At 53.0% G+C, this 23,731-nt stretch overlaps 1 protein-coding gene and 1 long non-coding RNA gene across 6 annotated transcripts in view; one reads left to right on the top strand and one right to left on the bottom strand.

Moving 5' to 3' along the window:
• SIL1 (SIL1 nucleotide exchange factor) overlaps nt 1–21,560 on the bottom strand; it is a 100,478-nt gene extending 78,918 nt beyond the window's left edge. The window contains exons 1-2 of one of the 5 annotated variants that reach the window (XM_075442161.1): nt 21,522–21,560; nt 17,117–17,286 (exon numbers count right to left, since the gene is read on the bottom strand). The gene's annotated coding sequence lies outside the window, so the exon portion shown is untranslated. The other 4 variants (XM_075442163.1, XM_075442164.1, XM_009944360.2 and 1 more) reach the window with 4 other exon arrangements.
• Nucleotides 21,561–21,692: 132 nt separating this feature from the next.
• On the top strand, nt 21,693–22,946 carry LOC142364026 (uncharacterized). Its single transcript, XR_012766100.1, has 3 exons — nt 21,693–21,839; nt 22,222–22,355; nt 22,546–22,946. It is a non-coding gene; the product is annotated as an uncharacterized LOC142364026 (long non-coding RNA).
• Nucleotides 22,947–23,731: the final 785 nt, after the last annotated feature.

Below are 23,731 nucleotides of genomic sequence, written 5' to 3'. Positions count from 1 at the left end.
CGCAGTCAGGACCTCAGTCGGAAACCGACCAAGACATACAGTCCTCCCCTCAGCGCACCCGGGAACAAACTGCTGCTTTTTACACAGAAAACAGGTTTTTAGGTTTGGGTTGTGGGGGTTTTTTTTTAAGTTATAAAACCAGCGACAAAACTGGGATAATGAAAAATAGATGTATCCTTAAAACTTTACCTGCAAGCCTAGAAATAAAGAAAGAAAAGAAGAAAAAGAAGTTCAACAAAGCAGTGGCTGAAAGAAAACGCGCACTCCCACGAAAATAGCGCTCACGTGTACCGAGAAGGCTGGCAGCAAATGACAGCACAGCCTCTTTAAAGCCTACAACCTCACGCCTGCCTGGAAGATGACATCTGCACAACAATTAGCAGTTTGGTTAGGTCCCAGGTAGGCAGGAGGACCTAACATGTGAAACACGGAGGTTTGAAGCTCCTGGAGAGAAACCTGTGCAGGCTGACATCGCCTTACAAGACAGAGGTACACAGAGGGCATGAGGTTTCCAAAACCAATGTTAGGTGGATACACTGCATTTTCAGAAACGACCCATGCAGCCTGCAGAGCAGAACGGGTGGTAGCCATGACCCCACCTGCATGGGGAGCATTTGCTCCGATTTAAGGACATTATTTTGGATCCAGCAGCACCCACGTACAGCTGCAGCCAGTCAGCACCAGAGCTACTACAGGAGGATCACAAATTCCCCTTGTGGGGTGTTGGGCTTTTTCCCCAATAATCGTCTTAAGTCAAAGAAAGTCAGTTACTAGGGAAAGAGCAATGGGTCACACTCAAAGAAGCCTCTGCTCCTGGCAGCTGTCCTCACATCAGGGTGGGCGACGTTCTCAGCTTCGCAGCCCAGGAAGGTTCTGCTCTGTGGCTCCAGAAAGCCCCATCTGCACCAGCGGCCACAGGAACAACAGCATTTCCATTCTGTTCTCTATTAGCAGGGACATTTTTCCTGATTTCACTAGCTGCGCATCAGTAAGTGCGGCACAGCCCCGTGAATGTGGTTGCCGTAGTCACAGGTGACAGTTCAAAGCAAGTCAGTAAGAGGAACATATTTCATTAATGCCTTCTGCTGCTGGGAACGCACCACTCTTTCATGTCCTAACTCAAAAGCCCACGCGGCGTATACTGTGCCACTCCAATAAATCCATCTGAAGCCTCATCTGAATTCTAATCCACTGCTCCAGGAGAGCACACGGACGTCCCACAGAGCTCCCCAGCCCCCTCGCCAGGCTCTGGTTTTACGGCCAACTGGAAGCAATAACAGTAAGCTAATCCTGTTCTCATCTCGGGGCTGAGGGAGCAGCACGGGAATTATACGTCTTGCAAAATTGTCTGCAAATGTACTAGTTCAGGCAGGGTACCTTCCAGCCACCCTTCACTGAGACAGCCAGTGGTAACGAAAGCACCAACAGCGCTTTGTGTGTCTAGGAGCACAAATAACTCACCGAGCTCCCCTTGCCGAGCGTAAGGCAGCACTGGAGAACAATCAAAGACATCGAGGAACACAGCCCAAGCACCCTTCAGCTGAACCGGTGACACAAAGACCTCCAAGCACTTACAGCCTCTCAGGCTGAAGCCAAAGTTTGATGGGCAATAACAGTTAACGAAGCTGTTTTAAAGACAGATGTGTAAATTGGGCTGTCTGACTGAAGGGATGCAGTCAGGGGACATACTACAGTCAGTGTCGAGACAAGATCCCCATTCAAACACGATGTCATTTTAATGATGCTGGCATCTATGGCCGAGACCATCATGATGCGCTAAGTGATGTGCAATGCAAGGGGGAAAGAGAAGGAAATTTAACTGACCTGACCTGAAATTTCTTCCTCTGAGCAATAGGGTCCCCAGGTCCGTAACGAGCACCTGTTTTTGCTGACTTGCTACCACAGAGCAGAGCAGTGTCAGTCAGACACCCTGGGAACGTCCTGCGGCCAGCAGTCCCTCCTCAGATGATGACCGTGCAGCTACACCGCCAGGAGAAAGAGGAGGTTTCACTCTGAAATTCAGCCTACGCGTAAGAGAAGAAACAGCTGGTGGACAAACAGCAGATTAGCAGGCGGCCACAGGACACTGCCCTTCCCCTCCGAGCACAGTCAGGTCTGCGCAACCCTCTGCTTTCAAACAGAAGAGCAGGACCAACCTGCAAATACGATCACCCTTTCTTCCCAGAGGCAGAGACACACAAAGGCTCCTGGTAAGTACAAACCAAGCTACGAAAAGCCAGCCTGGAAATGCTCATTTTGGTGCACGCAGGCCCAGACGACCACGTGTCTGCTTAGCAGGTCTCAATCCTGAAGACCTGCCTCAGCTCTCCCTGCCCTGACAGTACCTGGACATTGCACCATGGCTTCTGGCATGAAACACAGCATTTCTTTGATTTCCTCTGGAAACGGGAGCCACGAGAAGACAACTTGCCCATATTAAAAACCCAACGGCTTTCATAAAGACAGAGCACAGGTCCTGTCCTTCCAAACACGTGCACCTGGAGATGGCTACCTGCAGCGCGTTTTGATGCAGAGGATCCAGCAGGAAGGTGCAAGCCGATGGGCAAGAAGCTGTAACAAACACAACGAGCTACCAAACCTTGCACAATGTGAGTGGTCCCCACTGCCTTCACTAAGAACAGGACTTGTGAGTCTCCGATACCACTTTTCCCCCATCTTCCTCTTCTTTTCATGCTTTTTCGTCCCCGAGAAAAGGCCTAGCAACTAATTGTGCTTGCCCTAGGTGCAGTGCCCAGGGGAGTTGCTGCAGCTCTGCACAGCTGATCGACAGGCACCCAGGAAGCACCATGGACCTCCTGCTCCATTCGTCTGTCTCAGCTCCCTCCTGCCACGGACAGGTCCTGATCAGCAACATTTCCAAAAGGAGGCAGGAGTGAAACTTCCTCTTCATTAAAGCCAATATTAAAACTGCAAAGATCCTGGAAGAGACCTGAATATGCTTGACTGATCAAAGAACTGGCTCCGAATAAAAATTAATCATAAAAACAGAATAAAATAATAATACTGAACCTAACACCTTATGCAAAGCAGAAGAGCCCTGAATGGCAAAACCAGACACAGCAAGGAGCTTCTTTCAGGGACCCACACAATGTTCCTGAAGGAGCCCCGAATGTTTGTCCTCGACTCTCCCAGGACAAACTGGGCAGGAAAGACCTCGCTGGGTAGGGACCCATCGCGCTGGGCTGGCACAGGCTCCATGCAGCTTCGCTCAAGGTCTGACATCACATCCACTTCTGCCGTGCTCCAGATGCTCCCAGCGGCTCTGCTCCTCCTGGCGACCTGCCGTTGGGAAAGCACGGTCGTGCCACCAGGGAGTATTCCCAGCTCTGCGCAGGAGCCCACTGCGCCGGCAGCCCCCAGCCCCTGCCAGAGGGTCCCACCTGGCCACAGAGCCCCACACACATGGGTGAAAGACAGGACAGGGAGCACCACTTGTTTGCAAACACCCTTACACCACCAAGAATTCAGCGCAGAGGGCGCAGCTGCAATACAGACAGTCCCCTTGACACCGCTTATGAAATTGCTTAAAAAAACGCTTATTCTTCTTGCTTGCTCCTCATCATTTACTCCTACCAGGACTCTGCTCTGGCGTGTTAAAAACACTCCTACACAAGGGAAAAGTTGTGGGAACACCTTCCCATATTCGGCTGCCTACAGAGAACCCACGCAGCAAGGAGGATACGCTTTTACGTCTACGGGAACAAATCGCAGCTTGAGCTCTGCTGGGCAGGCACAGCGGGTCCCCAGGGAGCAGGTCCTGCGCCGAGCTGCAGCAGAAGCACCGCTCCGAACTGGGACCAGCACACACGGAGAGATTTTGACATGGGGTGGTGGGGATGGGGAGGGAGGAGGACAGCCACAGAATCACAGAATCACAGAATCACAGAATCACAGAATAGTAGGGGTTGGAAGGGACCTCTGTGGGTCATCTAGTCCAACCCCCTGCCGAAGCAGGGTCACCCAGACCAGGCTGCACAGGACCTTGTCCAGGCGGGTCTTGAATATCTCCAGAGAAGGAGACTCCACAACCTCCCTGGGCAGCCTGTTCCAGTGCTCCGTCACCCTCAGAGGGAAGAAGTTCCTCCTCATGTTCAGATGGAACTTCCTGTGCCTCAGTTTGTGCCCATTACCCCTTGTCCTGTCACTGGGCACCACTGAAAAGAGCTTGGCCCCATCCTCCTGACACCCACCCTTCAGATATTTGTAGGCATTTATAAGGTCCCCTCGCAGCCTTCTCTTCTTCAGGCTGAACAAGCCCAGTTCCCTCAACCTCTCCTCGTAGTGGAGATGCTCCAGTCCCCTCACCATCCTTGTAGCCCTCCGCTGGACTCTCTCCAGTAGCTCTTCATCCTTCTTGAACTGGGGAGCCCAGAACTGGACACAGTACTCCAGATGAGGCCACGGCAGAAACACATGCTTACAGAGCCTGGCATACACCGTGCAATCATGCAACTTTTATAAGTGTCACTAACAAATAATAAGAATAAATATTAATAACCCTGCAGGCTGCCTGCTTAGCCATCAGCTAGCATCCACCCCTCTAACAGCTGCTCACCTACAAGCGCTGCCGGGTGCCGATCAAGCGAGAGCAGAGCACGGATGTGTCTGGCAACACGAGACGGCAGAGCAGTGCCCAGGCACGGCGAGGGCAGCGCTCGGCACCCGGCGGCATCACCAGCTCCGGCCACGGCTCTGCACAGCGGCAGCGGAGCGGGTTGTTGCGGGCACTTATGGATAAAGCCGGTATCGCCCCTTCTACCCAACCACAGCAAATCCAACCCTGTTGTTTACACAACCAACCTCATGCGGTTTAACATCAAACATCGTTTAGTCTATCAATTAAATTTACTTAATGAATTCCTCCAGAAACCAGCATTCGCAGAAAACGCTGCTCTCCAGAGGGCAAGAGCACAGCTTTATACTTCGGTGGTTTGAAGTCTGAGCAAAGCTGCCGTCATCCTCTCCACCCGCTCATTAGCGGCGACGGCAGAAGGGGCCACTCTCTGCCGGGGCTCGGCGAGCTCCCCGCTGCCAGGGGCTGCAGCCGGCATTGCCTCCGGCAGCCCTCAGACCTTCCACACCAGAGAGCCCTCGACCCAGGACACGGGGATCTTCAGCTCTGCTCAGGATGGAGCGCACAAAACCAGAGCATGCCACAGAGATCAGAGGACTGAATTTATCATTCATTTTTTATAAAAAATGCACCTATACCAATTTCTGGCAGCTGCTCTTGACGGGCCCTGCGACTGCCTGCACACACACACGACATCCTCACTCTGCAGAGCTTTGGGGCTAGCGAGCACATTCGAGTCCGTACCAGAGTGCAGGGGCTGATCTGCACCAATTTAGGACTTCCCTGGAGACAAGAGATGTGCAGGGAACTTGAGAACATACATCCTCCCAAAAGCTGCAACACTGCCTGACCTCAGCCATCTGAAACAGCTTTCCCCTTCCCCATCGTCTCAAACCCCAGCTGGAAACGCCTCTCCTCCTGTCCATACCTTTTCCCCTCTCCTGCTCCTTGCAATTTCCCATGCACAGCACATACAACTGAGTGACATTTTTCTCCCCAAACATATCTGCCGTTTCCATCAGCCCCTGTTTGCAAGGTGATGCCTTGGCTCGGACTAACCTGGGAGTCTGCCAGCATCGGCATATTTTCTTTTAACCCCTCTGCTTTCCCAAGCTTGGAGAATCTAACAGGAAAGAAAGCACACACCGCACTGGCCAGGGCACAGGGCACCCTGACGTCCCGCTGCTGTTGGGCCCACAAAGAGCCAGACATTTCATTGGCATACTCCCAGCCTCTCTGGAAACAGCTTTTCATATTTTCCAGGTTCCTGCTGCTCAGTCAGGGCTCTCACATCGCATGACAACCTCCTTCCCCTGTCAGGTGCCGGCTTCCCTATGAAAAGACTCAATTAAGAGGTTACAAAAACAGGCAAAATCCAGACTCAGTGTTACAGAAAACCGACACCGATCTATCGGGCACACGGCTCCCACAGCAGCACCGGCACCATGCAGCCTGCACCCGTACCAGTATCTATCCCCCACGTCTGTGCCTCAGCCGCCCCCGCCAAGACCCTCGCTGCCAGCTCCGGCTCGGAGGTTTCCCGTTGGGACTGCCATGTCCCGCTGCCGCAGCCCCGCGGAGCGCCCGGCGCGGAGCTGCGCTGACGGCGGGCAAGCGAAGCCTGTCCTACAGCCCTGCTGACCTGCCAGAAACGGTGAGCGGCAAAGGTCATGAAACATGCGTTTCTTCACCTCTCTACAGCGCACCGGGCGGCGGTGACAGCTCTTACTCGGCGTGACAACCCACGGGCACAGGTCACAGCAGGGAGCGGGCAGCAGACGTGTGGCTCGCCCGCCGTCAGCTCCGGCTGTGCGGACAGGATTAACGTGTCATTGCAATCCATGGAATTAACGGCACAGGACAGGAGGCCCAGCTCAGGACCCGCTCTGCAAGCGAGCCAGGCTCCCCCATGCTTCCAGTCTCGTGGCAAGTTCCCAGCTGAAAAGCCACTGGGATCCACCTCATGGCCCAAACCCACCCAGGAGCTGCCAGATGGGCCACTGGCAGCAAAACCCAGAACACAGCCCTAACAAGACAGTCTCGAACCCTCCCTGAAGGGGAACGAGGACCTCTCCGGGCTGAACGTAGCCTGCTGCCAAGCAGGCTGCCTCAGGACTGCTCCTGGCGTGGCCCCAGCTCTCTGCGGGAACCCGCACAAGTCGCTCCCCACGCCGGGGCCCAGTCGCTCCCCTCCTAACACAGACGCCATGGTTATAACCAAGGGAATCACAGGGCTCCCTCCATTGAGGTCTGCAGCAACAGCCTCACGTGCTTGGATGAAAGGCATTATTCAAGTTCTCTTATTTTTTTCACTGCCTCAGTACTTTTAAAGTGGTCTCAGAGGACGCCGTTCATGAGCAATTAACAGTAACAAGTATGAAGAGAGAACAGAGAGACTACCAGTACAACCATCTAGAAGCAATTCTTACCATGATTTCCATTCTTCTACCCAGGCATTTCCCACCCAGATGAAAAGGCAAGTCTTGCTCCCGAAGCGCAAGAGCCTCCCCAGTCCGAGGCCAAAGCAGAACAGCCAGCCGGCAGCAGGCAGCATTCACTCAGCAGGTTTTTTCCCCAAGGAAATTTAAAACAGCAAAGAGCTCTCCAAGGGCTGCAAATGAAGAAGTGAATGCACAGACACGGGAAGCTGAAAGAGAACATAATTCCTTCCCTCTCCTGTTCTTCATTATCTGCCACCTCTGCTTTGGGGAATGGTTTTTTGCCTTTCTGCTCGTGAGCTGGTTACAGACTGACAAGTGCTCACACTGCACCGAGGAGCAAACGTTCCAGTCTTTGTTGGTCCTTGGGCACTGTTTTAGCTTAATAAGAACCAGGGAAGAAGCAAGGAAACTGCCTGCACACAAAACACCATCAAATGCAAGGAGTCCACAGCTGAAAAATACATTTCTTCTCTCATCTCATCACACAGGGAGAGCTATTTAAGGTGTTACTTGTAGAGACACATGGAAAAAATAGTTGAGAGTGTGACAGTGCAGCATCCTTTTAATTAAACAATCCCTCGGGCGCTGCAGAATCGCTCCGGCCAAGCGCAGGCTGTCTGCTTCCTCAGGGCTCAACGCAGGTCCTGCAGCGGAGGAGAAGGCTTCACGGGCCGCTCCGGAGGCCCGACTGCCGTTATGAGATGGCCCCAGCCATTCGCACAGGCTGTGACCTTCCTGCTGTCGTCCTGCCTTTTGCCTCGTCAGCCTCCGCTAAGCAGAGCTTTGATCCCCCAGGTGACTCCCGGTTCAGAGCCCACCTTTCCTTTTGCTGCCCAGACATGAAGGACGCTGAGCTGGAGTTTCTGAGCACCTTGGCTTCTGACGGGCAGACTTTGATGCTGCACAGAGCGCTCATCTCTGCGATTCGTCTGGTCTCTTCGCACAGCGGCAGAGCTTGCGATCTGTGCAAAACCCTGTTTTCCTTGGAGAAGAAAAGTCACGCCGGCGCTCATCTCCACCTTGTCATGGCAGAACAGGCTGTACCGGTGCTTCAAAGAGCTCCTCAATCTTAAATCCTCATGACACAGCGACAAATCAGGGAACCTGTCTCTGTACACCTCACGAATCCCAACAGAGGTTACCAAACAGCATTTCTGAGCATGCCTTAGCCACCACGGTAGCCTGTGCGTGCTGCCAGTCACACCGGCCACCCCACTCGCGGGCTGCAGGCTCCGCGTGGCTCCTCTCGCAGGGAAGGCTGCAGCCACCGCTACGCTACCGACGTTCAAACCGCGCGCCTGGGCCTTACAAGCGTGCACAACGACGGGTCACGGAGAGAGACTCAGAGCAGCAGGAAACCTTCCAAGCAGCAGGCCTGCTCCCAGCCCACAGGTCCCTCCTGAGCTCCACGGCCGTGCTCACTGCTCGTCAGAGTGTGGGGTTCCATCAGGAGCAATACCTTAGCTCCGTCCCACCGCCCCTCAGCCACAGCAAAGGCAGGCTCCAGCAGCCCAAAACCTAGACCGGGAAAGGAGGAAAACAGAGATACAACCAGAAGCAAGTGGTTTTCCTCTGTGATTTTCATTTCCAAGGGACGACAACTGTGTTCGCAACATCAGCACCCTTCAGTCCAAAAGAAAAGACCCACTCATCTCGAGCTCGGACCAACAGCAGGGGACCCAGCCACTTAAAGGGAACACTCTTTTGTTAGACAATACCTTATAAAGAGCCATTTTGTGGGCCAGCATATCTCAGCAGCTGAGCAGCACCAGCCCATGAAGGGTCCTCTCTTTGGCAGTCCTGGCTGTCACTGCATCTGCTGCCTCTGCAAGCACCACACAAGGCGCCCAGGCAGTGGGAAGCAGCAGCCAAAGGATACCGTGATTTTCGCTCTCCATTTCTTGGCCTTTGCTGTACAGCTACTTGCAAAGCCAAGAAGGACTCTTCAAGCCTGCTGTAAGAGGTAACAGCAGCCTGTTAGCCACTCGTACCCTAAGCTCTGATGAAAGATGCATCTGCAGCACCTTTCTTTCTGCCCAGAGAGCAGAACATCCCGAGAAGCTTCCTCCACATCCTGGCAGTACCACAGCCTCACCTTGCCGCATCGGGTGGGGAGATGGCAAGTCCATCACAGGACTGCCAAGCCACATTTGTACGGAGGAGGTTTTTCACATGAAGACCACAGACTTCAGCTGTTCCCTCTTGTAAGCAGATTTCACCAGGTGATGGACAAACTATCCTGCAGAGCTTCTCCATCAGCTGCCATCCAAATACAGCTGCCACGCAAATCAAGGCTGTTTCAATGACAGTCCCCACCGTGACTTCCAGTGACCGCAGACGCTGCACGTCGAGACAAGTTTTGGCACCGACCCCGATCCAGGGAGTGAGAAATTTCAGTGCGCCCAGAACCAGACAGGGACAGTTACTCAGATGTAAAAGGGTTTGCAGCATCAGGGTCAGACCGCATATTTTTTCTGAGGCAAGGACCCTGTCATTTATGCATTAAATGGCACATTTATTCTGCTGTTCAGGAAGAAATAATAATTACAGTGGCTTCCAGTCTCCAGCTCTTTCAGTCTGTACTTAAAGAAAGAGCAAAAAAGGACCAAAGCAAACCGCGCTTCCACAAAAATCTCTGAACTGGCTTTTAGTTGCTGGACAAAAGAGGGCCAGCTGATGAACCGCTTCCTTTATTGTCCTGCCTAATTTCTATTTCATAACAGCAGCCAGGCACTGCGGGCAAAGCACTTCAGGAGGCAAAGCACCGCTCGGGTGGTTGAGCAGACCTGACCTTCAGCCTCCTGCCTCCTCACAGCGCTGCAGGTGTGCCACGGCTGCCCAGAAACGTGCTGCCTGCGGTGCTTTCTTCTTTAATCGTAGGGTAAGGAGCGCTGAGCCAGCCCGGGCATCTGGCGGGCTCTACGTGGCTAAGTGCTCTCGAACAGCGCTGGAGGAGCCAGCCCACGCCAGCGGGTCTGTCCACACGCACACGGCTACAAGATGGTCTCTCACAAACACATTCCTAGCACACATAGAGCTCTTTCTGATCAAGCAGTCAGTCCTCTTTCAGTGGAGACTTACACAGAGGTTTTTTCGCTCAGAAGCAATAACAGATAGACAGCAGGAAAGAGAAGAAATTAATGAACAATTAATTATTCCCGAAGTTGCAAATAGGAGCGATTCCTCACCCCGAGACGACTCTGGAAAACAAGATTAAAATGCTTAGGGGACATATTCTCAAAACTCCAGGTAACAGAAGAGATAAAATGTATTTACAGTATCTCACAGGGGACGTGTACTTCTTATTCTGCTGAGGAATGTAATAGTCCACTCCTCATTACAGAGCTAAAAGGGTGCCCTAATAAAAAGCAACTTAACAAAGCGTCTTTAATGGCAACCGGGTCCGGTTCCAGGGTGCAGGCTCTCCTCTTCTGCCCCACACACCAAAGCGCGACAAGAACACAACGAGCATCTGCAGGAACACCTAGCGCACAAGCAATATTAATAATCTATACAAACAGCACAATTTAACAACTGGCAAAAAGGAGGCTGGAATGGGAGGTAGGCTAAAGAACATTCCCTTTGCTGACACTTTCTGAGCGGAGGAGGAGGGCAGGCTTGCCTTCCCCAACTTCCCCGGTGCCTGCAAAGCCATGGCTGCCAGCTAACAGACTGCGCCTGAAGTACCCGCCAGCAGAAACAATTTGTCATGTGTCAGATCAAATAAACTCTTATGAGACCGCTGTACTCCCTGAAGCAGACGGCTGCCAAACTCCAAAGGAGAAATCCAAGAAACCTAGCTGGCCAGTGTCAGACCTAAGTGCTTACGAAGATCAGCACACTTTTCATTTTTAAAACACATCAGTACAATGCAGTTTGTTCCTGTGCAGCACTCCCATACGAAGCAGCCATCAACAATATCCATTATTAAAAAGAATTCAGTGTTTAAATTATCACTCTGGGCTGAAGCTCCTCACAGTCCAGAAGCCTGACGGTCCTCATCCAGCAGCGCAGCATCTCGCTCGTCCTAGGGAGGCATTAAGAAGGCTAATGTTTGCCAAAGAGCCTTGGCGCAGTAAGGCGCTGCGATGGATCATCATCTGCCTGAGCAAGCGCTCCTCCCCTCCCAGACAGCCTTGTGCTCTCTCACTAGAAATGAATTCCCCAAAAGTTGAATTACAGATTACATTTTTTTTCTTTTAAACAGTCCTAGAGCCTTTTTTTTGGTTCAGTCCCGAGCACTATCGCAGCTTCCCATGCCCTGGGCTCGTGTCATTCCAGACCTTGCGTCAAGTCCCCTCGCAGGTCCCCTGTTTGCTGCATGGTCCTGCAAGAACCATTAAAGCACAGGCCCTGGACTCCCCAGTGCTGGCTCTGCTGTGGGACATGTCGTTCTCCGTCCGTTATCCTGCCGGGCAGCAGACCAAGCCCCTGAACCCGCTCTGGGCACATCTGCAAGATTTAATAATGCCAGCTAGTACTGTGGAGAACTCAAATCACTCACCTGCTGCGCACAGACCAGGCTCAAGCACTTACTGGTCTGCACAGAGGACAAAACCCTCAGCCCAAGGCTCAGCCGCCGGCTCCAGGCGTTCCAGGTGGCAGCGCGCTTCATCTGAGGTCAGCCGCCTGAGCCCCACCACAGCCAGGAAAACCGCTCCTTCCACAGAAGATGAATAACGGCCCCAGAAACATTTGTCTGCAAGAGGCCCAAGGTTCCAGGACGGGAAGCTCGAGCTGCCCACAGAGGAGGTCAACTTATCGCAAGGTGAGAGCGAATGGGAGAAAGGCAGGAGATCCAAAGGAAGGACAAGAGAAGCAGGAGATGTTGCCTCAAGTCACCAAAAGTAACTGCCTGCCCCAAACCCAGCAACAGAGCCTCGAGTGACACTACATACCAACAAAAATAAGTGAGAAAAGGGGAGACCCGGCAGCCTAAAGCAAGGAACAAGGAAGAACAAGACAGCAGGCACAGGGCATTCCCCTTGGTATTGGCAATACCAGCACAAGCCTCAGCTGTGTGGGTTTTTTTCCAGAAATTATTTAAGGAGCATCCGATGCCTTATGACAAGTTATATTTAGACACCATTTTATCTGTACCAGGACTCCTCTCCAGCCACCAGGACTGGCATCAAGCACAGGACACCGTCTTGCCAGCCTTACTTGGACAGGATCGCTGCCTCCTGCGAGCATCTCATCCAGCGCAGAAACACCACCAGCCGGTACCCGCCCCAGGAGAGCTGTACAGCACTCGCGGCGCTGCTTTCCAGCAAGGAGCAAAACACAGGCTGTTACCGTAACGCAGGGAGTGTCAAACCGAGATCTCGTGGAGGAGGAGGAGGTTAGCAGACACAAGTCTGTCATTCACAGCGATGCTTTTCAGGCACTTACAGCTGCAGAGGCGCCAGTCGAGAGCCAGGTTCCCACAGCCTCTCCCAGGCTTCACACGCTCCAGTTCCCACCCAAGAGCTCTTTGGACGGTGACCTACTGCGGGTCAGCCGGTGGCGAGCAGGGCCAGCACCAGGCACGGCCAGCCCTCGCCCCAGCCACCCCACTGCCCCAGCCCAGGACCCATTTGCAGGCAGGTTACGCAGGCAAAGCTTTAAGCATCAATCCAGGCCATAGCTTGAACTCACATCTCTGAACAGAGGACATGGGGTCCTCCTCTGAAAAATTTAGCCTTTTTTCAGCCCTCTGACTCGGCGAGATTTCAGGGGGAAATCAAAGGGCTGTAGCGCTGCAGGAGTCCAGGGCACCTGCACCCATTTCCTCGGCAAGTTCTGGCCACATTTCTGAACAACGGAAGATCTCCCAAACACCAAGAGAGAACAAAACCCACGCTAGCTACCAGAAACCAGCCAGAACTCAGTGGTGCTACAGCCTGCAACCTCACACTGCTCCTCAAGCGACGTTCTGCTCAAACCCAAATAAAGGAGCCCATTTACATCATCACCGATGAATTTCTTTACCCCCAGAAAACTGGTACAAGCGCCACACTTGTGAGTGCAATTACAATTTCCAGCAGCCTCCCGCTGACGTTGGACAGACTTTCCAAGCTTCTCTGCACACATTTCGTACTTGATTACCCCACGCTCGCTAGAAGAAAAGGAATGAAATGCACTCAAGAGCCACTCGCTCATTCCCGATTTAGGTACAACAATGTCGAACGCAACAAAGTCATTTTTACCCCCCAGCAACCTCCCTGCGCCGGCACTGGCACACGCCACACCCAGCCACTGCAGACAGGCGCTTCCCACCGAAGGAACGAGAACCTCACACCCAGCCCTTCGGTTCTGTGACCCTCACAAGGACCCATCTCTACAAGCCATAACGCATTAAGCAACACAATATTCAAAACTAAGCTCAGAGCTTGCAGCAGAACCTAGCTCACCCAAGGCTCCTGCTGGAATTTTTCCATAGCGTAGCAGTTTATTTTGTGGGCAGGAAGAGATCAAGAAAATTAAGTCAGAGTAAGAAGAAAAAACTCCCGCTAAAGTGAGTTACTGCACTAAAGCAGCAGCCGTGAGCAGGCCAAGTACATTTTAAGGGCTATACATTCTCACTTCCACAGTCTTGGAAAAGAAAATGGAGTGACTTTGTTCTGTATGCGTATCATCCACCATTTGTTACTGTCTGTCTATTGATGCTTACTTGAAAAACAAAATTTAATTAAACCCCACAGTACTGCATACCCTGCCTTTGAAATATGCCCGCATTAGTGGATCATTACAGTAAATGAAATACAGCTTCATACCGTATTTTTCAAATAACGTCCTAAAACATTTACAAATTAAATAATACTCTTGCAGAGAGAAATTAAGAGACACAGTGTTTAGCAAGGGCAAAGAGCTGTTTACAGATGCAGTCTGAAACGAGACGTGGAGGCAATGAGGCAGAGAGGTGCCGAAGGGCTCTTCGAGAGGGTTCTCCGTGTATCAGAAACTAGAGGAAGAAAGTGCCCCAGTGCCAGGCGAGCAGCACATGCAGCATCCCCAGGCCCCCACGGAGGTTTCAGCACAAGCTCATTCGGGGTCTGGGATGTGCTGGCACAGTCTGCCAAGCCAGGGAGGTGCCTGTGCTGGCTGCATGCAGGAGAGCTCAGCGCACCTATGCACCCTTTGTGCCCTTCGGAGTCTCGGCCAGAGATACACCGGTCACAGGGAAGCAAACCCTCGCAGCAGACTCGGAGCACTGAAAATCCAGACTCTCAATGGGCTGGGAAAAAGGACTGCAGAGAGGTGCTCTTGTGACAGGATGAGAAATACACTGTTAATATTTACTGGGAGCAGAAAACAAAGGGAGCTTTTGTTTCTCAGTGTAAGTAAAAGCACCAACAGGTTAGTGAGTCAGTGTTGGCCACAGCAGCAATGGCTGAGCAAAGCAGAGCAGCGTGTTAGAAAGCAACTGAATATTACATGAGCCTTACAGCTCGGGCTTGAAGAGATCCAAGATTTGTCTTTTCCTTAATAGCATCTGCGGTGATGCCAAGCATTCTTTGACAAATTATTTACTCCAAGAAATCATTTTCCCTAAACAAGGGTAGCCCACTACCACATCCTTCTTCACCTGAGCCTGGAAAAGGCTGTGTCCTGCAGCTCCGACGGCCCCATCTCCATGGTGATGCACCAATGGAGGTACCGACTCCCGTAGGAAGGCAAATCTCCCCGCAGAAAAGGCTGAAGATGGCAGAGCTCTCACCAGCATGAGCCCCAGAGAAAGGTGGGCTGCATGTGCCGAGCGTGAGCGGCGCTCGCAGGCAGGGCTTTCGTGAGAAGTGGACCGTGTCAGCCTACGAGCAGACTGGAAACGAAGAAAAAAACCTTGCAAGGGCACCTCTGGATCCATTTTAGAGGAAGATGGTAAAAGATTCACCGCTGCTGCCCAAGCCAGGGATCAGCAACTGACAGCCGATTTCCCACAGGTCCTGCTGAGTTCTCATCAGCATGTGAGCCTCTTATCCAGAGGAAAAATGTTCAGCCTGGCATATCATCTCTGAAAGCTGTCAACTTCCAGTCTATGCAGGGCTTTCTCTGCAGAAAGGATCCTTCTCAGTGAATCAGGGACTCCTCACCAACTTCACATCACAAAATTAAAACGAACACCTGGCAAGAGGGGATCTGTTATGTGTCTCCTTACCGGTTCTACAACAATAACGAGCACTGGGACCCCAAGACAATACACAGCACATAGCAAGGTGGGGCAAAAACCACTGGAATATAGAAAATGCAGCTCAGGATTCTTCCTAAAGGAAAAATACGGTGGTAGAGAGGGATTGGGAGTGACGTAAGAGAGCTGGCACACAGAGCATCCTTTCTGCGCTGGGGAAGGCGACTCCGAGGAGGCTGCGCGGGTCTGAAGGCAAAGCGCAGGACTCGCGCACCCGCAAGGCGCCTGGCTCCAAGCCGCTGACGCGCCCTCCTCACGTCCCGCACCAAAGCCTCCATCGGGATCAACGACTCGCGGCCGCTCGCCTGCGCACCCCGCACCCGCTCTCCCATCAGCGGGCAACGTGAAAGCTGCCCGGCAGCACTCCGGCTGGCTCTGTGCTTTCCAGGCTGTGGCAAAGCCTCCCCGAGACTTAACGGCAGCGCAACCGGCTTGCATAAAAGATGAAGATTGCTGAGCCTCCTGCAGCCTTCCTGAGGTGAGAGCAACCTGCGCGCGCTGCAGTCCCCAGGCAGCAGGATTGTAGCGTGAGGTTAAAAATGACCGGGCTTCACATCGACGGGTATGTTAGAGAAACGTGCTCATCTACAGCTCGCCAGCACTTTTCTTCACCTCTGAACATGCTGAGAATGAGGGAGGTTTGAACATTTAAAACAGACCGGACTGTTATTCCCAGTTTGCTGGAGGAAATAAAGGGAATGGGATGTCCGAAAGGGAAGAAGGGGTACAGCGCAAACACCTCTGGAAGTGCCCTGCCTCTGCAGTTCAAGGTTAAACATCCCATTTGCACTAATTTCTGAGTCTGCCTCTCTCAAAAGCCGCGCCAGGTAATTAGAATCATTATAACTATTATTAGACCATAATATTATTATAGCATTTTTGCTACACTTGACATCTGTTAGCTGATAGATTTAACTGGTACATAAGAAATAACTGCGCAGAGATTTCTTGCAAATGAGCACCAACACAGAAGACATTAAAGCGTTCTGCGTTGAAAAAGTTAATTTTATGGAAGCATGCTTGAAATAAAAATTCTAAAATTAACAGCTAAACCTTTAAAAACTCTCATTAAAGAAACTACCTGTGTTTAAAGTAGGCAGCTGTTTAAAAAGTCCTGACTTTTCTTTAGATGCTTACACCTGGCCTGGTATCTCCTTCAGATCAACACATGTGCCTTCTTCCCACCTACTCCCCTCACCCAGAGGTTTCTAAATCATCCTTCCATCTTCCCTTTTCCTCTCCCTGCAGCAGCGTTTTGAATTATTTGGACAAAGAGTCTGACTGCCCAGAGAACCGGTATAATCAGGACTCTTACAACCTGCTCACTGAAAATCCTACAGACTTATCAGCAAACACACATCCAGAATAAAATACAGCTTCTTACATCCCATGAAGCCCAAAGGGCTTTGCAAACCGGACTCGGGATGCAATTTATCCACTACTGAGATTCAGTTGTAATCCAGAGTGGAACGCAACCTTTCCACCAGTATTTAACCACAGCACGCAGCCCCCAGAGAGAAGTAAGGAAGATTTCAACAGAAACCACAGGAATGCTTTAGGGAGGCTGAATTTTCTCCCCCGAAACTGAAATTTGGTCAGGGCACCCACCATTAGTTGTGGATCAATGAAGTAGAACAAACAGATCACAGCTTCTCCATTCCACTGACGATGTCCTTGAAGCACAGCCTGAGCAAACAGCTGTGGCCAGGTACCTCAAGTTACCAGCCTCGAGAGGCTGAAGAGATGAAAACCACTGAGGAACCCTGCATCGTCCTTGAATTCAGTGGGGCCCAAATCTCAGCCCACAGTTACACCGATGTGCAAAGAAAGGTGGTATAGTGAGTGAAAGTGCACTTCAGAAGAGGACCAACCTCTTAAAATTCAAAAAGCTGAAGACAGTAGCTCAGTACTCACAAAACTCGGAAGCGGTTAGAGCTGGTTCTGTTTGGACAGTGACGTTCTCTCCAGTTAAATGTGTTTCAGTTGAAGTAACTCCTCTTGCTTACGCTTAGCTCACGCTGAGAAGGTGACCGGCAGAGCCCTGGTGGAATGAGGTATCCTGCAACCGCTCCCACAGCGACACACTATTCAGGGATAAAAATGAGTGTAATTAATTGTTCCAGAGCAAGTCCTTTATTTTTTTTTTCCCTCCCCCAAAGCAGAGCAACCACACAAGGAACTTTGAACTGCTTGAGAAGAAAAATGCAGTTTTTACTACCTTAGTCTCACACAGACAGGTCTAACTCACTGAGGACACCCCTGCAGAGAAACAAAGGGCAGCACAACACAACGGACACAAGTTCCCCCGAGCACACCTCTGCTACCTCAGCAGAGGCACCTGGGGAGCTCTCGGTGGAAAGCAGGGCTGAGCAACCAGAGGACTGCCAGCGAGAAGCCCCAGTTAAATGAGGTTCATGAAAGCTCTTGCAAAGTCTTCAGGAACAGGCACAAATCGCCCTCCGCAGAGATCTGCCTGTCACACCTCCAACCAGCACAGCAGTGCCACAGCTGGCTTTTCCCTCCATCCACCCGACGCTCTCAGGCAAACCAGAGGAGCTCTGACTCGGCGAGCTCACCTTCGCAAGGCGCAGCGCTCGTTACTGACTACGGGGAAGAAAAACCAACACAGCAACTCGCACACACTCTAATGGCAGCTATCAACGACTCCCTGTCACAACAGGAGAAAACCTCCAAGGGCCCTTGGAGCTCAGTCCAGGTCTGCTTCTATTCATCCTTCTCATTAATGGCCTGAACAATGAAAGAGAAACTGTTTTTATAAAACCTGAAAGGATGCCCAGCAGTTAAGAGCTGGAGGCACTCTGGAGGTCATGATCAGAATTGATAAAGTGAAGAAAAGTTCCAAAACCACCCACAAATCAATAAAAAGGAAAGCAAGGAAAACAATGCAAAGAACTGCACTTGGAAACAGCCAAAAACAAAGATCAAGGCCACAAATACTGCGTGGGGGAACGCTCTCTGGACAGAGGTAACGCTGAAGAAAACTGGGGACTGGACTAAAAACGTGCCGCGTCAGCGTTGTGACACCACAGCTCCAGCTGCAAAGAGCTGAACATCATTCTGGGATTTAAAAACATGGAATTCCTAATTCTGGCTGGAAGGCCACGCTCAGCGCTGCGTATCGCCCCCAAGAAAGTCGCAGACAAACCGGGCGGGTCTGGGAAACAAGTGGAGCAGCCAGCGGTGTAAAACGCGCAGCCCTTTAGCAGCTGTTGAAGGGTTTCTCCATCCCTGCTCCCCTCCAGGGTCACCACCAGCTCTCGGTCTGTCGGCATTTAACAGCCGTTTGCAAGGAGGACAACCACGCGCTGGGCTCCCTGTTCTCTGGAGGCAAGAGACACAGCAGCCCCTCTCATTTGCTGCACAGGAGAGTCAGGAGAGGTATCAGGCTCTCTGAGACTGGGATTTCATCAAGTCCCCGAGGGAACTTGCCCCCAGTCCAGATCCGCACCAACACCCACTGCTCTCCAGTCTGGAGCCCAGTATCTCTCACCCGGCCTCAGGACAGAGGCACGGACAAGGAGGCTTTTCCAGCCCTGCTCTTAATTTTAGTATCCTGTATCTGGCCACTCCTACACCGCTACAGCAGTGACATCTTAGAGCTAAATTAACAGCCTTCTCTCCCCCAAAATACAATGGAGCTCCTCACCCTGCCGAAAGGGCACCCCCACAGCAACGCAGAACGAGCACAGCCGTAACCGTTTCAATTCACTTCTCCACTACCTTTCATAAACGAAATTCTCCAGCTCAATTTGCCCCCAAGCTCCTTTGGCAGTGAGGAGGGCCTTCCCACACACTGCCGGGTGAGGCGTGCTGAGCTGGGCTGCCCGTGGGGAAGGGCAAGGCTTCCTCCTCCCCTCTTACCCCCAAGCAGCCCCACCGACCATCGCAACCAGCTACAGCCCATGAGGATCATCGTCCAGCAAAGCAGGCAAGCCCTCCCCACCCAGAATAATTTGAGGCAATGACTGCGGAAAGCAACTGAAATCACTGAAACAAAGTGTTTCAAAGCAGGCGAGAGCAGCTGTGCCTGTGCAGCAGACGCCATGCACACACAGTTGCACAAAACCCTGACTGGAGGCTCTGCGAGAAACCCGGCAAGGGGGCAAGATCTACAAATCTCATGCAAAAGCAGGGCTTAACTTTCAGGAACATTTAAGATCTCCCAGTGACTCGAGAGGATTTGGGGTTTTTTTGTTTTTGAGTCAGAGCTTTAGGAGCAAGCTGCCTCGTGAACTGGAGCCAGAAGAGATTTGACAAAGCCTTCGTTAGCACGCGCCGTCTCCTTTCACGGAGCTGTTTCCCAGAAGATCCCCAGTGTTGTGTCATTTTTCACTTCAGGTGCTAAGAATATCTGCGTGTTAATAAAAAATAATAACTAGCTTTACAGGGAACTTATCAACAAAGCACTCGACAAATCTTAATTACAGCTGATTCACCTACTTCATAAGTGCAAGTTAAACGTTATTTCTCAGAGGGGAAAGCTGAGCGGTAAGAGAGCTGAGGTGCGTTACAAAAGCCACGGAGGGAGTCAGTAGCAGAGAGGATTAGCACATAGAAAGGCTGACTGTTATCCCTAAATTTATCCCAATAATCCATTGCCTTGCAAGTTATCAGGGTACAGTCAACATGCTTTCAACCACACCTGCCCCACTTGACCGCATCTGTATTTAAGTAGTCTTCCATTTCCTTGCCAAGTAAGAGCAGGCAGAGAGGGTTTGGGGGTCCTGGAGAGTTTTTCAGGTGTTTTATTGCTTGGGCTAAAGAAATTCCCAGCTGTAAAAAAGAAGGTGGCAGCGGTAGCACCAGCAATGGTGTTGCGCTGCTTTAGGGCACGGGGACAGCATTGTGGGTTCAAGGGCTGCTCTGATAACTCATTAGGAACTGCCAGTTTCCAGCTTATTTCTTTAAAAATATCATACGTATATCACTTCAAATCTAGTAAATATGTGGTTACACAGATGGCAGACCCCAGGAACCTGCATTCACTGCTCTCACCTCTGTTAGCTGCACTTCCAAATTTAAGTTTCTGGGGTAATATTTGTACGCTTCCACCACAGAAACACCTTGGAGGCTGCCAAAACATACCAACTTGGTCCAGGTTGGTCATTTTAAGGCAGGGTTGGGGGAAAGAAAAGAGAGAAAAAAAGAAGTCCGTCCCTTAACAAGGTTACTCCCAGAGCACAAATGAATTCAAAGCGAACCCACAGAGCAGAAACACTGCAGCAGCACATCCAGTGAACGACTGGTGTGTCATCGGCTTCTAACCCAGCCGTGTGGACTTGTCTGCACTTAGAAGGTTTCCTAGGAGGGCTGCACGCTGGAGCAGCCTCCTCGCGCAGGCAGCTCCACCAACAGAAACCCCTGGGCAGATTATACTAGTATGGCAAGAAAATTGAACAGTATCAGTGATCAGCCGCTAAGCCATTTGTACTAGGGTAGTTCTATCAGCAAAACACTGTAAAATAAATAACTTGCCCCTAAGAAATTGCATCTACAGAACTTGTTAGTGTAAGCCTAGGCCATCTTGAGAGGCGGGTAGTGTTGATTATTTGTCAAAGACTACTTCTCATGCGAGTGTTAGTCAACCACTGAAGTTAAACATTTTAAGGCAGTGTTCCAAATGCTGTTTATATACAGAGTCCCACTTGCTCAGTTTTCACTCCCTGGCTTCGTGCAGGGTGTAATTTCACTCCTTCGCCAGCGAGAGAACCATACGCACGCTCCTACCAAAACAACCGCAGCTTCAGAACTCAGCCCTCGTGTTACCAAACACACACCCCGAAGAAAAACCCAGCTGAGCGGCCTAGAGCTGCCCACAGGCACCGGGACGCTCCCGCTCCGCAGCTGCCCAGGCGCGGAGGGCCCGAGGCCCCCCGGCCCCCCCCGCTCTCCAGGCAGAGCCCAGACCGCGCCCGGTGTTGCGTCTGAAGCCCCGCACTGCGAGGGATCCCGGCCCCCACTTTCGGACCCCTCCAGCACAGGAGGGCCCAGGCCCCCGCTCTGGCCTCCAGCCCTGCCCGGGACAGGCCGGCACCCCCGGGACCAGAGCCGAGGCCGCCGCCCCACCCCGCAAGCGGCCCGCCGGGCCCCCCCCTCTGCGGGACAGCAGGACGCGGGCACCCCCCGCCCCGGCAAGGCCTCGCCGCCGGCTCCCCCCGAAGGCGAGCGCACCGGCAGGACCGGCGGCGGCCCGGTCCGCAGAGCCCGTGCGCGGCCCCGAACGCCGGCCCGGACCCGGGGACGGGGGGGTGTGTGCGGGCGGCGCCCCCCGCCTCAGCCCGGCCGCCCCGCCACTCACCGCTCCGCACTGCGCACGCTCCGCTCGGCCCCGCCCCCGGACCAATCAGCGCCGGGCGATGCCGCGGCCCCGCCCCCGGCCCCGCCCGCGTTGTCCCGGGCCGGTGCTGGGGCCGGTGCCGGTGGCTGCGGAGCGGGGCGGGCGGCGAGGGGGGCTCCGGCGGTGGGGAGACCGCGTTCCCGGTCCCGGTCTCGGTCCCGGCCGGCAGCCCCGCCGGGGCAGTGCCAGGCGCTGGAGAAACCCGGTCACCGCGAGGGTGTTAACGCACAGCCCGGGCGCCCGAGGCCCGCGGGACCGCGCTGAGCGAGGGGCGCGAAGGTCGGTCGGAGGGCACCGGGCCGGCCCGAGGCCCCGTTCGCTCCCCGATTGCTGGGTAAAACCGGGCGGCGAAGCACCGCCCGCCCGTCTCCCGGCCATGAGCTGTGCCACCCTCCTCCCCGGCCAGGGCTCCACCGCGCAGCAGCCCGCGGCCGAAAGCGCCCTGCCAGCCCCGGGGTCACGCCTGCAGTGTTTGATTGTCCGGCGGAGGATGCTCGGCGGCAGCAAGCGACGGCCAGCATGCCCGCGCTGTCCCCTGGGCCCGCGTCCCCACAGTGCTGCCCACCCATGCAGAGCTCTGCGGATCCTGGGGGCGGGAAACCGATCGTACGCACATCTCGGCTTTCATTTCTAGTAAATGAAGTGTTTTCGGTCTTTCCAGGTTGGATGTAAGCACCTCAAAATCGGAATCCCGAATCAAAACCCACAAAGCCCATCAGGGGCACTCCGCCATTAATGGCGTGGATTTTCCGGCAGCTACGTGATTTCCGGCAAGACGAAACTCCCGGCCTTTGGGTGTGTGAAAGTTCTGCCGCACTCCAGCCTCTTACTTATTGCTCTGGGGCTGCGGGCCCCCTCGGCTCCCACAGCAGCATTGCCACCAGCTGAGGACGGGGCTTGTCCGTCCACCTCTGCCCAAACCCCGCTGTGGTTTCCCCGTGGGGACAGGTGAGCTGGATCCAGCTCTTCTCCTTGTTTCTGCCAGGTGGAACAGCACTAACAGGACGATCAGCCCCCTCTCTGCAGCCACGGTGAGCCCTCACTTTCAGGCACAGCAGAAGGAGCAATAAAACCCCTCCATGCAGCCAAACGCAAGGCCGGCGGCCGGGCAGGGCTGGCCTCTCCCCTGCTTGCAGCCCAAGAGCCAAACGTCGGCTGGGGCACCGAAAGGGGAGCTTCTGTCGGCCGCAACCGCATGGCGATGTGGCAGGGTGCCGGCACGCCGGCCTCACGGCAGCCCCAGGCGGTTTGGGAAGCCTTGCTGAGATGCTTGGTCCATCGTGGCAGAGAGAAGCGCTGCTGCATCCTCGGGCGATCGCAGCCTAATCCCGCTGTCTGAAACCCTCGCACATCAAAGAGATTAGAAAACACGCTCTGCATGTATTATCTCTTGCATTTCAAGTTCTTCTGTTTGATCTGATGGCGTGGAGGGTTTTTTTCCAAAGGTATTGGAGAAGATGGGTGTGAGAGAGTAATTTAGGGCTGGGAGTAATTTTTCATCAATGTACTTAAAGACAATCACAGCACTAGGAGGGAGGCCTAATTGTGGAGTTGTGTAATTAGTTTTTATGTCACTGCAATTATTCTGTTGGCTACATATAAAGAACATGGCAAAATGCAGCACTTAATTTTAAATCAAGACTTGATTCTCTTTTAGTAGGTAATTGATGTTGATCACATCACTTAGCAGTGACTATAAAATGTGCTATTTAGTTTGTAGAAGGATGGAGAAAAGGACTAAGCAGATAGGTAATTGATGGATCGCGGGCTGCTTTGGTGGGAGGCACCATTAATCCATCAGACTTCAGCTGTCTTTGTTTCCAGCCACTTCTGGCGTCGTTAGTGGCCCAGAGCGTTAATGACCACAGAGCCGCTGATCCCCGCAGCACCGTGCGCCGCAGTAAACAGCCGCTCTGCCCCCGGACAGCAGCATCAACAGATGAGTTTGCACTTCATGCAATTGATGCCCTGTGTTTAAATACCTTCTTTTAAGGGCAAGCTTTGCTCAAAGCGGCTCGGCTTCGAGCGCAGGGTGGGATTCGGGGCTGATCTCCCTGGGCAGAACATCCCGCAGGCGTGCGCTGGGTCCTGCCCGCTCCCCTCTCCCAGGCAGAGACCACCAGGCACCGCTGCCCAGCTCCCGCGGGCTGCCGGCAAGCTCAGAGCCGCTG

This window comes from Opisthocomus hoazin, chromosome 23 (assembly GCF_030867145.1).
Source record: "Opisthocomus hoazin isolate bOpiHoa1 chromosome 23, bOpiHoa1.hap1, whole genome shotgun sequence".
Lineage (NCBI taxonomy): Eukaryota > Metazoa > Chordata > Aves > Opisthocomiformes > Opisthocomidae > Opisthocomus > Opisthocomus hoazin.
The sequence above is the reverse complement of the archived record's forward strand: the minus strand, read 5'-3'. Positions and strand labels throughout refer to the sequence as shown.